The sequence below is a fragment of the Anas platyrhynchos genome, chromosome 1, assembly GCF_047663525.1.
Source record: "Anas platyrhynchos isolate ZD024472 breed Pekin duck chromosome 1, IASCAAS_PekinDuck_T2T, whole genome shotgun sequence".
In the NCBI taxonomy this organism is placed as follows: domain Eukaryota; kingdom Metazoa; phylum Chordata; class Aves; order Anseriformes; family Anatidae; genus Anas; species Anas platyrhynchos.
The window spans coordinates 46,040,608-46,057,356 of record NC_092587.1 but is presented as its reverse complement, the minus strand read 5'-3'; the positions used below and the strand labels follow the sequence as shown (position 1 = coordinate 46,057,356).

General features: G+C 37.5%; 1 long non-coding RNA gene across 4 annotated transcripts in view; it reads left to right on the top strand.

Annotated features, from left to right (window-relative positions):
• The window catches only part of LOC110353323 (uncharacterized), a 99,527-nt gene that overhangs the window by 63,315 nt on the left and 19,463 nt on the right, over positions 1–16,749 (top strand). For 3 of the 4 annotated variants that reach the window (XR_005262693.2, XR_005262692.2, XR_002403664.4), the window contains 4 exons: positions 7,821–7,918; positions 8,456–8,535; positions 11,339–11,498; positions 11,591–15,172. This is a non-coding gene — a long non-coding RNA (uncharacterized lncRNA). Of the gene's footprint in view, positions 1–7,820; positions 7,919–8,455; positions 8,536–11,338; positions 11,499–11,590; positions 15,173–16,749 lie in introns of those variants that run through there. The other variant, XR_011808512.1, reaches the window with a different exon arrangement.

The following is a 16,749-nucleotide window of genomic DNA, read 5'->3' as shown; positions in this document are numbered from 1 at the left end:
TTATAGAGAATATAGTGAATAGAATTCAGCCTGGTTACTTAGTTTTGGTAGCACAATGCTCCTTTTCTAAAGGTTCAGTAGTTCTGTTTTTTAGTCAGTTGACATGTAGAGCTGATCATATTTTCTACAAGTAATTATCTAAGCTCCTAAGCTTTATACCCGAATCTTTTAGTCATGTCCTCTTATGCTTCAATTATGTAGGCTTTTATAGAGCGTATTCCTAAATAAATCAGCCACATATACCTGCATTGTTCAGCTGGCAATTAACTCAGGCTAGAGAGGAGAAAAGTAGTGATGCACATTAGGTTTTGACCACTTTGGTAAAAGAATCACTTCATTCCCATTACAGTTGCAAAATAAAGAGTGATCCAGTACAATGAACCATCTCTTCAGTCCAGACATCTGACCTGGTAAAGAGCTTTTATCCAAAATAAATCATACTTAACAGGAGTTCTGAGTCAGAAAATGTTATAGTAGACCATGTTACGACACGTACTCCACCACCCTCAATAGGGCTTGACTTCCTTATGCAAGGTGTAGCTGAAAGAGTAAATGAGAAACAGAAGCATCATCTTCTGGAGAACAGAAGAGGAAAAGAGGCAGACACCAAAATCCAAACTAGTTTTAAGATGGAGCTTGAAAATATCATGAAAAACTGCATCCAGTGTTTGCTTTCACTAGTGAAGTAAATGGTCCAGAATGGAATAAATGACCCAGAGATTAGCTCTTTGGGGCTGGTGATAGTCTTCAGGTAGACTGGTAGATGAAAGGAAGAACAAATTAATTAATTGTTTAAAAGTAGCTAAAAACACATCTTTATTTTTTTTAACTCCCCAAATAAAATAATGGAGCAACTTCCACATAAAGGTATTGAGAAAGCCAGCACTTGATGGCTATACTTTGACCTATATTCAGCCATAATTTATGAACAAAACTGTTGAGAAAGAAGTTCCTCTGATCGTAATATTTGGCTGTGTGAGAAGCAAAGTCTCTGACCCTCGTCAAGCAGTACTGAATGACAACTAAAACATCTGTGTGTTTTCAACACTCTTTTCATCACAAGTCTGAAATATGGCACTGAATGAGCTACCATGATGAACATGAACAAAACCAGTACAATACCATAATAAAAACATCTTCAAGTATACATATTTGGTTCTGATGAAATATACCTAACAAACTGCACAAATGAACTAAAGGGGGAAAGGAATAAAACAAGATTCTAGCTCCTCCTCACTCAGCACCATCTTCACAAGGTTTACATTGCCACATCATGTAGTGACATTAGAGCAGTGGTTAGGGAGAAGCATTTAGAAGAATATAAATGATTTCTAGCTCCACTCCTTAGTTCACAGAATCATAGAATGGTTTGGTTTGGAAGGGACCTTAAAGAGCATTTGGTTCCAACCCCTCTGCCATTGGCAGGGATGCCACCCACTAGATCAAGTTGCCCAGGGCCTCATCCAACCTGGTTTTGAACATCTGTCTTGCTCCCTACTCAACAGTTTATATTGAATTCCGTTTTACTTTTCTACAGCAGCAGACCAATCTGCAGCTAATGTAGAAAGTGTCTCTTCCTGTCCTCCTTAAATGTTTATGATCTTCTGTTTCACCACATGCAGTCTGTGTTATTGTGAATCTTGTAATACAGAGATGACCTATAAGGAAAGGTGATGCGCTGTATGGTGTTGGATACTGCCCTATGAAAATGCTGGGACACCATACATATTCACTCCACTCTGTTGTGATATTTCCGTTGTATTCAAAGTTTCTGCTGTTGCCAACTCAGTGATGTGTTTCTCATCTTCAAAGCAATTCATGTGTCAGCATTGGCTCTGTTGGCTACCTCTGACTTTCCAGTGTGATTCTCAAAACAAGTAGGATGTTATTTCTGTATTGGGAAATCTCTTCATAGACTGCAAGTAAAAAACATCTTATTTTTGCTTTTATAAATAGTACTTGGCATTTTCACAGCTTTCTAAATTTAAAATGTTGTATTTTCTGGAAACAGTCTGCTTTTATTCTGAAATAGTTTGTAAGTTTAGAGGAATAGCTCTCAATTCACTTACAGGAAAGCAAAGTTCAGTTACTTGCTTGAACTGTATTTTAAGTCAGTATTAGTTTAGGTCAATTGCACACTTTCTTGTTCCTAAACTAAGTGAATATGTTTATTCCCCAAGAAGTCTACACAACTTAAATCAATTGTTTCCTATTTTCAAAGTTAATTGCATAACGTTGTAAAATTAACACTCTAAAAAATAGGAAGATCATTTAAAAAAAGTTCTTTCTCTTTATGTTCATGTTTGATCCCTAAGTGTCCATTGCTGTGTAGGGTCTTCGTTTAAAAAAAAAAAAAAATCTTCCTTCAAGACTCTGTCAGAGCAGAAGTCCTCCAGTCACTTCCATGACCCTTGCATCCCCCTTGTCCAGGCTCCTTTTCACTTATTTGTCCTGTTGCTATTTTTACTTTCACACTGATTTCTGTTTCTTTACCATCACTATATCTTACCTCATCCTGAACGTCATTCCTCTCCATCTCTTTCTCCTTATTCTTGTTACATACTCTGGTAATTTTGATTTCTCCCATTATCATATTTCCCTTCTATGTTAGGGTCTTTTTACTGGCTATGAGCTTTGGCTGTTCTTGCTTTATTACTGTTGCCGTTCATTTGTAATAATATGTGAATGATGCTCTGCACCTGAAAAAAAGATCTTTAACCTTTGTGTTAATCTAGTAGGCTACTGTAGTAGTCTAGAAGTACTATACTCAGTGATGAATGATGTTTTCTAAGAGTCTTGTGTCAGCACGGATTTCAAAGACTTGCAAGCTACCACTTAATGAACTATTTCTGAGTAATGTTTTCACTCGCTTTGTATGTGAAGTTTTCCAAATGCTTTTCTCTGATAGACAGTCATCTCTATTCTGCTCAGATTTAGCTTCAATCTAGTGTTTTTCATGCATTAATTTGGTACTTGTCTAAATTACAAGCCACTGCAACAGTATGTATGACAAAAAAGGAAAGTACAATAACTGCATGTTATCTGCAAAATTCCATCAAATCAAGACTAGTTATGAAAAATGTTTTTGTTTTTTTTTTTTTTGTTGTTGTTGTCACTGATCTTAGTTATATCCCCTGAGAAAATACATTTCCTAAAATTTTCTCTTTTCTTCAATCCAGGCTACATCATTCCTGTTATGATTCTCTACATGAAGTACAATAAAATGCACCTTTAATCTAAAATTATTTACAACTATATAAACCAGAAATAAAATAGTACCATATTTTCCATCAGATTACAGCTATTCAACTTTTCATGTATGTTGAGTCTTGTTATGTTATAGTATTAATGAACTATTTTGTGTGTCAATTATCAGCTGTGAGAAGTAGAATAAGCAGTATACATATTTGCATTTAGTTTGGATTCTTTCCAATGTGTGTATATATGTGCTAACTGAAGCAATCTGTGTGTGGCATTTTTATGTTGATAAACTTAGGGCATTCCATTTGTGCGAGCATCTACTAAAAGATACATAGTTTTGGATAGTGCTTTTCCAAGCCTACAAACTCAAAATGAAAATTTCATGACTAGATAAAAATATGCTTAAGTGCATTTAAATTAGTGAAACTGTCTGAAAAGTTGTGTTTTGCATAGTATAAAAAGTGTGCTTCCATCTCCATTTAGAATACTCATATGCGTATGCATACACAAATGCATAGCCCACCAAAATGACTAAAGATTACCTAGGAAATTTATATAAACCCTCATTGTCTCTCTTTTATTTTTCTTTCCAATTCTACTTTGGGTGACCATTGTTAAACTGGGAGCATCATTCAACACAAAAAGACAGAATTAGTGTCTTTTTGCAAATATCTTGCAAAAGTTCTTTTTCTCTTAGATGCAAATTTTCTGTATGCTTATTAGTCTCTGGAGTAATATCAGACCATATTTAAATCAAAGAATATTTTTATGTTAATTTTCTCTCTGGGTAAAGACTTTTTCTTGGAAAGAAGGCTTAGCCAGATTCCCAGTAGAAGAAAATATTTCCTTCCAGGTACATGAGCTCTCAGATGTGTAAAATAAAATATTGATATTGTCATTACCTGCCTTTTCTTTCAGTTATATTTTATAATTATTTTAAAATCCTTTTGCCATGATTGTACTTTGAATTTTAGATCTACACAACTTGAGTTTCCCTTACACAACATCAGTGTGTTGTAGAATATTGGGCCCTATCTTCTTTCCCCATTTCATTGTTATAATGCAAAATTTGATTCCTTACTTATACCATCCCATTTCTCTGCAAGTTCACGTCCACCTCTTTTACAGAACTGTGTGGATGGAGGGATAAAAAGAAGTTTTGGGGCAAGTCATTGCCCGAAACTCATTCAAAACTCTTTCATTTCCAACTGCTGTTTCCTGCCTCCTAAAAGCACAAGATCAGGCGATTCCAAAACATCAGAAGGAAGGCAGGCAGGGCAGAAGGCCAGCCTGGCTGACCAGGGGTCTTCTACTGGAGCTTAGACGGAAAGTGTACGGCTGCTGGAAGGAGGGTCACGCGATGAGGAAGGAATATAAGGATGCTGTTCGTGTTTGTAGGGAGAAAATTTGTGAAGCCAAAGCCCAACTAGAGTTGAAGCTGGCCATGTCTATGAGAGACAATAAAAAAGATTTTTTTAGATACGTTAACAGAAAAAGGAGAACCAAAGAAAACATAGGTCCGCTACTTGACAGGGAAGGTCTCCTCACAGACAATGACATAGGCAAAGCAGAGATGTTTAATGCCTTCTTCACCTCTGTCTTCAATGCTGATGATGGGCTTCAGGACCCTGGGTGCCCTGAGTGGGAGGACCATGACGGTGGGAATGACAAACTCCCAACCAACCCTGAACGTGTGCGGGATTTTCTGCTCCACCTGGATCCATACAAGTCCATGGGTCCAGATGGGATCTATCCCAGGGTGCTTAAATAGCTGGCTAATGTTATCACGAGACCTTTCTCAATTATTTTTCAATGATCTTGGGAATCTGGAGAGGTCCCAGTAGACTGGAAGCTGGCAAATGTTGTGCCAATTTTCAAGAAGGGTGAGAAAGAAGACCCTAGCAATTACAGGACTGTCAGTCTCACATCAGTGCCTGGTAAAATTATGGAGAAGATGATTCTTGAAGTTATTGAGGTGCACCTGGGGGACAATGCAGTCATTGGTCCCGACCAACATGGGTTCATGAGGGGTAGGTCCTGCCTAACAAATTTGATTTCCTTTCCTAAGATCACCAATCTACATGGCCAAGGGAAACCAGCTGATGTGATATTTTTAGACTTCAGCAAGGCTTTTGACATGGTTTCCCATAGGATCCTACTGGACAAAATGTCCAGCATACAACTTAACAAAAACATCATACGATGGGTGAGCAATTGGCTGACAGGCAGGGCTCAAAGTGTTGTGGTTAATGGGGCCACATCTGGCTGGCAGATGGTCACTAATAGGGTCCCTCAAGGCTCCATTTGAGGGCCAGTCCTCTTCAATGGCTACATAAATGATTTGGATGTACAACTAGAAGGTGTTTTGAGCACATTGCCAATGACACCAAACTTGGGAGTTGTGGACTCTGATGATGGTGGAAAGGCCTTGCAAGGAGATCTGGACAGATTGGAGAGCTGGGTGATCACCAACCACATGAAGTTTAACAAAGGCAAGTGCTGGGGCTTGCACCTGGGACGGTGCAATCCTGGCTATACATACAGACTGGGTGACGAGATGCTGGAGAGCAGCCCTGCAGAGAGGGATCTGGGGGTTGTGGTTGACAGCAAGTTGAACATGAGCAGTGTGCCCTGGCAGCCAGGAGGGCCACCCGTATCCTGGGGCGCATCAAGCACGGCATCGCTAGTCGAACGAGGGAGGTGATTATCCCGCTCCACTCTGCGCTGGTGCGGTCTCATCTCGAATACAGTGTGCAGTTCTGGGCACCACAGTACAAGAAGGACATTAAACTGCTAGAGAGTGTCCAGAAGAGGGCGGTGAAGATGGTGAAGGGCCTAGAGGGGAAGTCATATGAGGAGCAGCTGAGGGCAATGGGCCTGTTCAGCCTGGAGACGAGGAGGCTGAGGGGGGACCTCATCGCGGTCTACAACTTCCTTGCAAGAGGGAGTGGAGAGGCAGGTGACCTATTCTCTGTAAACACCAGTGATAGGACCCGCGGGAATGGTGTTAAGCTGAGGCAGGGGAAGTTTAGGCTGGGCATCATGAAGAGGTTCTTCACTGAGAGGGTGGTTGCACACTAGAACAGGCTCCCCAGGGATGTAATCACTGCACCAAGGCTGTCTGAATTTGAAAAGTGATTGGACTGTGCACTTAATCGCATGGTCTAAACTTTTGGGCAGACCTGTGCAGTGCCAGGAGTTGGACTTGATGATCCTTAAGGGTCTCTTCCAACTCGGGATGTTCTATGATTCTGTGAAAGCATCAGCTTCTTTTAGGGGAACAATTCTGGGTGCTTCTTTTTCCTCACTATGGCTAACCCTTCCTGATCTGCTTTTAGGGCTATAAAGTTCTGCAGGAGTGAATAGATACGCAACTATTCTGCTGCAATTTCTTGTTACTCTGAATGTATGAGGCTTGAGGGGAGGGAACATGACTGTATGGAAATGGCTTTCTTATCCAAGTGGAAACAGTTTTAGTCATCTTTCAGGCAGGCTCCATAAACATAATGCAGTGGAGGAGCTCGCAGAGCCATACTTTAATGGCCATTAAAATTGCATCTGCAGTGCATTCAGTGCCAGGATACGGTGAATACCCATGTTTGTATTATGAATGGAAGACAAATGTCTTGTGAGTGAAAGAAAATCTAATGTTAATTAAACTTTTTCTAGGGGTTGGGATGGATAATTCTGCTTTTGTGTTGTTAAATCTCCTTTGATTTTAATTGCATGACAAAAAGAATTGACTGCAAATGTAATGTGGGCAAATGCTCATATTGATTACAAGCCCCTGTGTATGCTAAGTCAAAGAATTAAATGCTTTTAATTGGGGTGGTTTTGTATGTGTGTGTGTGTTTTTTGTTTGTGTTTTTATTATTATTTTTTTTTCTTTCCATAGGATATCCATATTGATAACAAAGCTTGTACTGTCAGTATGTTGAAGGTCACTCTTATAACCTGTTCAGTGAGAACTGCTCCCCTTTAAATGAAAAGAAAAATCAACTGAGCATACCTAAAATTGTCAAAAAAAAAAAAATCCTATTACATTTACTAAATTTCAATTATATGTTTCAGATTTACATGGAATTCAGTGAACTCTCAGGTCAAATATGAAAAATTGTAGCAAATTTTCAATAATATGCACAATTTTTCCCCCTTTTGTGGCTGACTTAGAGAAACAAGGCACGTTCCTCTCAGTGATGACAAAGGACAAACTGAAATGATTAACATTAAAACATACATAATACTGGTGATATGTTTTAGAACTGGAAACAAAGGTATGATATGTCTTATCCATCTGTCTTGCCTCCCTGTGCATCTGTCTGTCTCTCTAGAGCAAGTCAATAAAAATGATTAGAGCTGGCATCTCACAAATGTACACCCTTAAACCATGAAGCAATAATACTGTGAAGGAAATTTTTTTCTGACCTTTTCAAATTACATCCAACTGTCTAGGGAATTTCTCAGTGACTAGAGGTAATAAGGTTCAATCCGTTTTGCTGGTTGGCTTCAAATTTAGCTCCTCAGAAGCCCTAACTTATCTATTCTTTTTATCTTGGCCTTGGCATCTATTCAGTACAGTAATCCATGCATCTAATCTTTTTTTTTTTCTCCCCTCTCAGGTTTAGCTGGTGGATCACGTTGTAAAATCTGCAGCCATGAAAGGCCCTCCATTTATTGCACCCTTCAAAACGAAATATTAGCATGGGAGGCTAAGCTGGTATGTTGCCTTTGAGAGGCTCTTGTTGAATTTAATTAGCTTTTAGATTTCATCTCCATCTCACATCTCAGCTTTCACTATTGTATGTGATTTAGGCTTCAGTGATTTTCATTATTTAAAACTTTTCTGACTTAGCTTTGCCACTTACGCCCTATAGAATACTAAAAGGAGGGGGGGAGGAGGCAGGGAAAAAAAACTTAAAGTTCATTGTCTTAAATTGATTTCTGTTGTTTTTATGATGTGAACTCAGAAACAATAGAGACATAGCCTTCCAGTAAGTTAGTGAATCAATCAAGTGAGAAAAGCAAACAAGCATTTGTGCATGGCTTGTTCCTCATTGCACTTCATGAAGTAGAACTGGAAGCAGGTAACGAAAATCTTTTGCAGAATATTTATTAGAGAGTATTTTGATGTCAAATGCTTTCATATCTAGGAAAAAAAAAAGTTTTCTTTTCAACTCAGTATAAAAATATTATAATAGGGTAAAGGGACTTACAGTTTTAGATGTCTGAAGTTTCATTTTTGTGATTTATGCAGGGTGTTACGGAGTAGTGACTTCAAGTTCTGGTTCACAAGTAAATCCATGTCAGTATAAGGAGAGCTGTCGATGAGAAATGGTAAGCTCTTGGATGTTAACTGTGTAAAATTTTATCCTCCACATGGTTAGGACTTAGAGTTTCCTTTTACTTCAGGCAAAGGAAAATCATAAAAATTGGGCTTTACTGCTGTAGCTTCCCGGGAGTATTAAGTCTGTGCTTAGTTATATCTGATGTGCTATTGAAAGGGCTACAAAATATTCCAAGTGCATGCATATCAAAAAGCACCTATAAAACATTTGCTTTTAATCATATGAGAAATATTTGGAAGACATACGCAACTTGCTTTAGATTCAAGGCAAAGCAGTAGCTATAAGGAGGCTTGGTAAAGATATGTGGTGATGTTTTTCGTGAAGTAATCTTAATCATATTTTGATTCTCCTTTCTGATGCGAAGGAAAACATAGCTGGTTGAAGTACAGAACAGGGAGCTTTTAGATCTTGTCCCTGTATGTAACTAGGTCTTTAAAAATACTATATTTGTTGAGTCACTTAATCATTTTTCATCAAAACCATTGCTTTTGTGAAGAGCTGTCAGTCAGTACTTGGCATAGGATGAGTGCTGGTGTCACATGACTATTTCCTTGTCTTCAACTGGTGCAGCTGAAATAAAATAGGTTCATTTTTAATCAAAAGTGCATTGTGTATGATTGTTTGTAGCAATGTTAAAGATAGAGGACTTACTAATCTGAAGGCCAGTAATACGCCTAGAAATCAACCACTTAAATGTTTGAGAATATCTTTTATTCTGAAATTACTTTAGGGAAAACAGTTCCACACATTGCCAAGCCTTCTGTCCGCTATTATTTTTTTTTGACTGTCCTTATGGTCACGTCATGAGAAGAAGAGTTTCTAAATGGATGGACCCAGGTATATTTTTAAGCAAGCAGGAATAAACAGTTCAAAACTCCTTTACAAAAGATAATTGGCAGTATGCTAGATAGTGCCCTTGTTTCAAAACTAATATTAAAGGACATATTTTGACTGTATAAAAACATACAACTGTACACATATAACCCTGTCCTAAACAGTACAGTAGCTGGTGTGGTCTCTCTCCTTTAAAATGGTGTCTGTAGAGTATAATCTGTTAAATTAATATTTGTCTGAATGCTAATTTACTCTTACATCTTGGAAGCTCCACTGATACATGTAGAGTTATTTCTTAATAAAATAATTTTGCTTTTCTTAATCCTACATGAATTAGGCTTCTCCTGGCATTCCAAAATCCAGTCTGGACTCCAGACAATGGAGGCCAGCAACCTCAGACTATTCATAGTTTGCCAAGACTATCAAAGGACCACAAAATGCCTCATGTAGCAAGCTGTAGCATCTCAAAGCAAAGTCGCTGATGTTGGCTGTATGTACATCTTACAGTAGCTGTTTTGAAGAAAGTATAATAAATAACCCGTCTCATATTTCTACCAGAAATATGTAAAATACATAGGGATGGGATTATTTTGAGTGCAAGTAGGATATTAAGATGGCAGCAGTGTGAGCTTTCTATCACTGGACGTGTTCTTCTTTCCAAAATTGCTTCTTATTAAAATTCTGCATACTGGACTGAATCTTTTCAGTTTATTCTTCAGATCTATCTACCACTCTGATGGGTTTCAACTCATAAGTATTGAATATATTCTCATTCTCTTGTTATCTTCTTCTCTCTCTCCCCCTCTTCTTCTCTTTCTTATTGGAGTTCACAGTTTATGTTGCATAAAGGAAACCATGTGCGATATCTAAATATTTACATTTCATTTGTTGGAGTGGTTTTGTATCAGTAGCTATGAGCTATTGACAAAATACATATTGAACAAAATGTCTTGTGTATTCAGAATGTAGTTGAATATCTTTTTCTTTGTCAGAGCCAAGCATTCTGGATCACTGAAGGTCCTCAGTGATCCATAACCTCAAAGCAGTGTTCTACTTTATGTTATTACTAGGGAATATCAAACTCTTCTCTACAAACTAAACTACTTTCAAATCAAACACACTAGATTGTCTTATAGCGGAAACAGTAGTAATTCAAGTCCTGATTTTTGTCTGTTTAAACGTCTTTGTAGCTTTGCTTTCTATTCTGTGCTTCCTGATTTTTTATAAATTGGAAGTCAAACAATAGGAAAACAAAATGGGCACCGGGGAAAGGTATATGAAAAATTGTGTTTCAGCTTTGCCTTCTTTTCCTCAGTTCTTAGAAAAAATCAAATACTATTATATATCAATATAACAAAGCTTTATGAGAAGAAAATTCTGTAGATCAAGTCAAAGTAACTCCCATACATATATCAGTAGTGTTGAAATGGAAGTTTGCATTGTGCGCATCAAAGGAATTGTGTGAATGTTATTGATACACCATTCTTCATTGTTCTGTGTTATTTATATTTTCATCGTTAGTCTATAAAGTCTTAATAATTAGCTCTCTAATTTTCCAGAAAGAGCATGTTAATTTATTGAACTGGCTGAAGCAAAAAATAGCTGATCAATCTGGCATTGTAGGTTAACAGTATAGAACAAAGCATGGTCATAATTAGTCGAGAAAAGGACTTTCCTTGTTCATTCCAGTTTATAATAAGAAGTCCCTTGCCAAAGTGACTTAGAAAATAATGCATTCAGACTGAGCAGAATTACCGCCTAGCAGATTCTATTTATCTGTAGCTTAAAAAGCAGCTGCGTTTTTGTAAAAAGCAATGAATGTGGCAGTCCTACTTAAAGGTAGAAGAAAAAGAACACCCCTTGTTTTGTAATAAGGGGATTTTCAATTTAAAAGAGAGAGAGAGCCTGTTGTGTGAAGTATGGTTATTACATTCGCTGTATTCTATCTCACCCACCAGGAGGCTAATAACGAAGGAGTCAGTGAAGGAGACCAATGCCACAAGGGTTATCTCGCAGCCCCAGATGCTGGATAAGTTGGAGGAGGCAGAATCGCTTTTGGATGACATTCAGGAAGGCCTTGAATGATTATTTGGTGAAGAAAAGACTATTCTTTTCAAGGTAAACAGTCCATTGCATCTGTCTGTTGTTGTCGGAGGTGTAAAATATGTTTGTATAAATACCTATAAAGTTCATTTTTTATCATTTTTCAGGTTTTTCTCTCAATGCAGCAATGATCTCTTAGGAATCCTTTTTGAGACAAAGGATCCACTCCATATCCAACCACACCTAAAGAAATGCTTTGAAGGAATTGCCAAGCTCACTTTTAATCATGAGAAAGAAATTACCCACATGGAGTCAGCAGAAAATGAAAAAGTAGAGCTCGTGCTGCGAATAATTCCAGCAAGTGCCAAGGGGCTAGTTGAGCAATGGCTTCATGAGGTGAATATCTTTAGCTCTTACTTAGGGTTTAGTTACTGTATAATCATTTTCTCTTTTAGGAGCAATGAATATCATAAGCATATTTCCTAACTAAACAGCTCTCTGAATATTTGTCAAGATGTTGACAGATTTCAGCCTTATTGTTGTTATTTATTGCAGCTAATTTAGCAACTGCAAATGTGCAAAAATTAATTTTAATGAAAAGCTCTCAGAGTCAGGCTGTCAGCAGAAGTGGGTCTGTGTCTGAAACCATGTATGTGAATATATGTCCGAGTCTACATGTATGTGTTTTTGTGCTTTCATGGTGTAATGTCTGTAGCTGATGAGGAAAACATTTTTTAAACAATCGCAGAAATGTAAGATTTCAAATGCTTCCATCCTGTAGAAATGTATCCCATTGTGTTGGAGGGGTTTAATTTCCAATACATTTTAACAAAAGGGAAGAGAACTGATAACATCCTAACCTTTCCCCTTCAGGCCACTAATCCAAATTCATTGGTTTTAGCAAGAAATTAGTTTGGTGACCTTTTTTGTTGTTGTTGTTGTTCACTTTATTTAACCTTCCTCTGCCAGAGGATAGGAACTGGCCCTTGTTTTTCATTTCTGGACCAAAAAAAACTTCCCCTTCCCCCGTGTTTGCTTTCTTATGGGGCAGGATCAACCCTGGGTACATGGGGGCTGCCAGCCAGCAGGACAGAGCAGCCAGGGGAGTGTTATTTCTATTCCCAGATAATTTGGCTGACACCCTGTGTGCAGAGGTGGCAGCAAAGCCCCGTGCGGGTAGTGGGTTGGAGGGGTTTGGCCCCATTGTGTGTCACACTTTTGCTGACTGTGTGAGCAAAGCTGAGCCCGCAAGCCCTCTCGTGTGTCTCTGTTGCCCACTGTGTTGAGAGTCACAACAACATGCTAGGTTGGGCCAAGCCCCCCCCCCCCTTTTTTTTTTTTACAGCAACTACATCGCATTTGAGGTGGTCCCGCAACAGCATTCTGTGGGGTAAGGTAGGGAGGAAAGCATGTAAGGATTTAGACAAACACAAATGCTCCCTACCCTGTTCTCTGTGTCAAATAACTAGCTTGATTTTTTTGGACTAGTTTTCAGCACAAAATTTTCTTCCTTGGAGAGTAGGGGGGGGGAAGCTACAATGGGTAACTGGCAGTTCTGAGGAGCCCAGGAAAAGCCTAAATTCTATTACACTAAGCCTGCAATATGCTTTTTAGTTTTTACCTTCTCCCACAAATGAAAGATGTTTGGAGAGTTGAGCAGCTGTGTTTATTTTAACACATCTCATTTAACCTTCACCTAAAAACAAATTGGAAGGTTTGGGAGTGCATTAATCTGGACCCAATTAGTGTCTCTTTCTCTCTCAAAAGTGCAACCTGAGATTAATGAATATAAACTAGAGTTTCATATGCAGTCTTTAAATCATTTGCATGTTTTATGCATGATAATTGAATTTATTTATGCACTTCCTTTCATTTAGTGATTTCTTGCTCTTTTCTATGCTATCAACATTATATTATGCAAGACACAGGATTATGGTAGGCAAGAAAGGATAGCGGTATATAAATCAAACCCGATTTAATTCTTAGTTCTAGTGTCAACAGTACATCAGAATTAATATTGGTATCATGCCAGTGGGGTACGTGGCCAGGAAAATTTAAAATATTTTTGGTAAAATAGAGGCTTTTAGATTAAGGAGACATTTCTGATGCAGTTTAGATTGCTTGCAAGTGTATAAGCAAAATTATTTTCAAATGGCAGTTAAATTATTGTATTGACTTTTCAATGACCGTAGAGACTTGTGTTTCAACTTGGCCAATTAGTAGTAATAAGAAGATGAATAGTAATTACATTAATAAATAACTGTTTTTAGACCAGGATTCAGTATCATAGTCTGGCTAAGAAAATAAGGGCATTTTATAACTTGTTTCATTTGGTCTTTGATCAGGAGAAAAAGGACTTTGGAACTATAGTAAATCTCTTACAGCCAAGAATGTAGCAGTCCTAGGGACTAGTGAGCCATATTAGCTAGCAGCTCTGTGGTAGTAGCTGTTTCAGTGCCATTGGTAGGGAATTTTGCTTTGTTTAAGATGAGATGTCTTAAAGATTTCTTAGTGATGGTCTCTGCATTTTTTATAATGCATGCCAGGAAGCTACTATGGCAAGGAGTTTTAATAAGATGCTGGTAGTGGTGCTTTCAAAGCTTTAACCTATACCAGTTTCTTTTTTGTCTCGTCTTTCCTATGTGTTGAAAGATGTATGTGGAAGTGATATTTTTCTGTGGTGTCCTGTCTTTTATCAGTGGATTAAATGGCTGTGTGTTGTGATCGTTTCCTGATTCTCGTAGGTAGGAATGTGTTTAAAGGCTACAGCTCTGTTAATTTGTGATGTAACCATTTCAGTGTGTTTCTTGTCATTGAAATGTAGTTTAAAATGTTCAGTAATGTAGCATGAAATTATTGGTTAGTTTTGGAATGGTGGTGAAATCATGTGAAGAAAATAAGTATTGCATCTGATCAAGATAAATTCACTCTAGTGTTTTATGGCTTTTTATTCCTATGTGATAGTAATAAAGTCTCATGTAGGGATGGAAGCCATGAAATACATTGTGAAAAATCATCAACTCAGATGGGGCCATCAGGATAGCATGCTGTAGTTGTAGAGTTCTTGAGAATGATTGGAAGATGATTTAGTATGTCACCATGTTGACTACCATGTTTTGCATTTTGTTTCTTCATCCATCACCCATGTAGTTTGATGAGAAGAAATCAGCTTCTAATGAGCTGAACCATCTTTACATCAGTGTTCAGTGTTTAAACTGTTCATACATCTTTCATTTTCTGCTAAAGATAACACTGTATATGAAACACTAAGCTAAGAATTTAATACAGCTAATAAAAAAGGCCACAACGAATACAAGTAAAAACCAATGAATTTGTAATTGTTTGAAAATTAAGAATGAAAAAAAAAAACAAAAACACAAGGTCTAAACTGTTAGCACACGGGCCAGGTTGTTTATTTCCATGTTCAAGAGCAAATCTGAGAGATGGTCTGGGGATTGACAGATCTTTGGGGATCTTTTTCCTGCTTACTTTTATTGGTGAAAGTGCACAATCTTTTCTCTCTCTGTAACTGAGATAAAGGCTGACAGTGTTGAGGGCAGAAAACAATCTCTAACAATGTCCTTGCAGTGCTGCCATTCCATATATTGCCTTACTGCTGCAGCTGTTTGGCTCTTTTCCTTTGGGAATATTTTTGGGAAGTTTATTTGTTCTGATACAACTATTTACAGTTTTCATTCTGTATTTTTTTCTGAAATGTATACTAATAAAGGTTCATTGATTTTTTGGTACTTGGACTCCTTTATTATTTCTCTCCTGTGTGATTTTTTTTTGTCTGTTAAAATGTGCTTTCTCATTAGTGTAGCTCAGGACATCATCTATTGAAAACCCCCACAATAATTAGGCAAGAATTATATTTGCCATTTTTTATAAGTTTAAATTTGTAGTTTAAATCAAATAGTACACAGAATAGTTTAACCTTGATCAAATTCACAGACATAGTGTGGCGATTATTTCAGTTTTACTTTGGCTTCCACAAATGGTAAATACCTGCTTGTGCTGATGCAATGGAACTAAAATGTCTAAAACCTTGTAAAATAAGATAACTTCAAACTTCTATGAAAAGGCAAAGTATTTGCCTTCTTATGTTTTAGCAGAATTGCTTCCAAGACTATCCAGGATGTACTGCCAAGAGAATAAACTGGTCTTGTCTTTCAACTTTGTATTTGGTTAAGATAAAAATTGTCTTCATCGTTTGCCCCCAAATGTTTTCAATATTTGCTTTGGATATGGCAATTACTTTCCAGAAACCTGAAAGAAAATTCTTAAGACAGTTTCAAATGTTTTACTTTACTCTTTTTCTCCATTTATCCCAGTTTAATGATAACAATACAGATTAACTGCAATCTATCACTCCAAAATAATATGAAATTCATCTTTACTGCAGACTATGCTTTGAAAAGTACTCTACAGTTCCACCTGAAGAGCATTTTTTCAGTACTGTATATTGTTTCCAAATTATTTCCAGAGTCAAATGCTCTCTAAATTGAAGTACTTCTGTTAAATGTCGAGCCAAATGGTTGAAGGTGGGATCATAAAGGAAAGCTGAGTTCTTTTCCTGCATGCCAGCACTAGCTTGGAAGGGCTCTACTGACCAAAAATTAAGTCCTTAGTTTCATCAGTGCCATTAATCTTTCTAAATTGCTTTCTTTGCAATGCCATTTCTTTTAGTGAATTTATACTGGTTTTACTTGGTAAATAATTTATTAATTGTTAACTGTTGAAGAGAAACCAGCTCATTCTCCCATAGTAATTTTGGTTCTGCAGTGGCGTGCAGAAGCTATCAAGTATTGTGCATTCTATCAGAAATTAATCTGAAAATGCAATGAGGAAACACAAAACTGAATTTCAAAAGGCAGGTTTTATCACCAGGGCCACTGTCATACCCATACTTTTTGTGGAGGACATTTGATAGTGCAAAGTAACGAGATATGTTAAAAACGTACGCAGTTTTCATGGTCTGAAGGTTTGTACAGTGAAGAAAAATGTACTTATTTTCTCACACCTCTGGTAACTATGCAGGGTGCCCACCTGACCTTCTGGTCACTGAAAAGTGTTTACTCTGCTTGTGCTGGTGTTTCTGGGGTGAAGTGGTTAAAATGCAAGACTTGGCTTTGTATTGCGCTAATGTAACTATAGCACTTTCTGTCTGCTGAGAGCAAACCTTCATTGAAGCATTAGCGAGACTAGTTCATGCCTGCAGTAACAAGGCCAGTCAGCAAAGCTGTAGGAGGTTTCATCTTGCCAACAGTTTTTGTCCTGTTTGCTTAATGAAACATAGGATAAATTTAAAAATTTAAGCATGGCT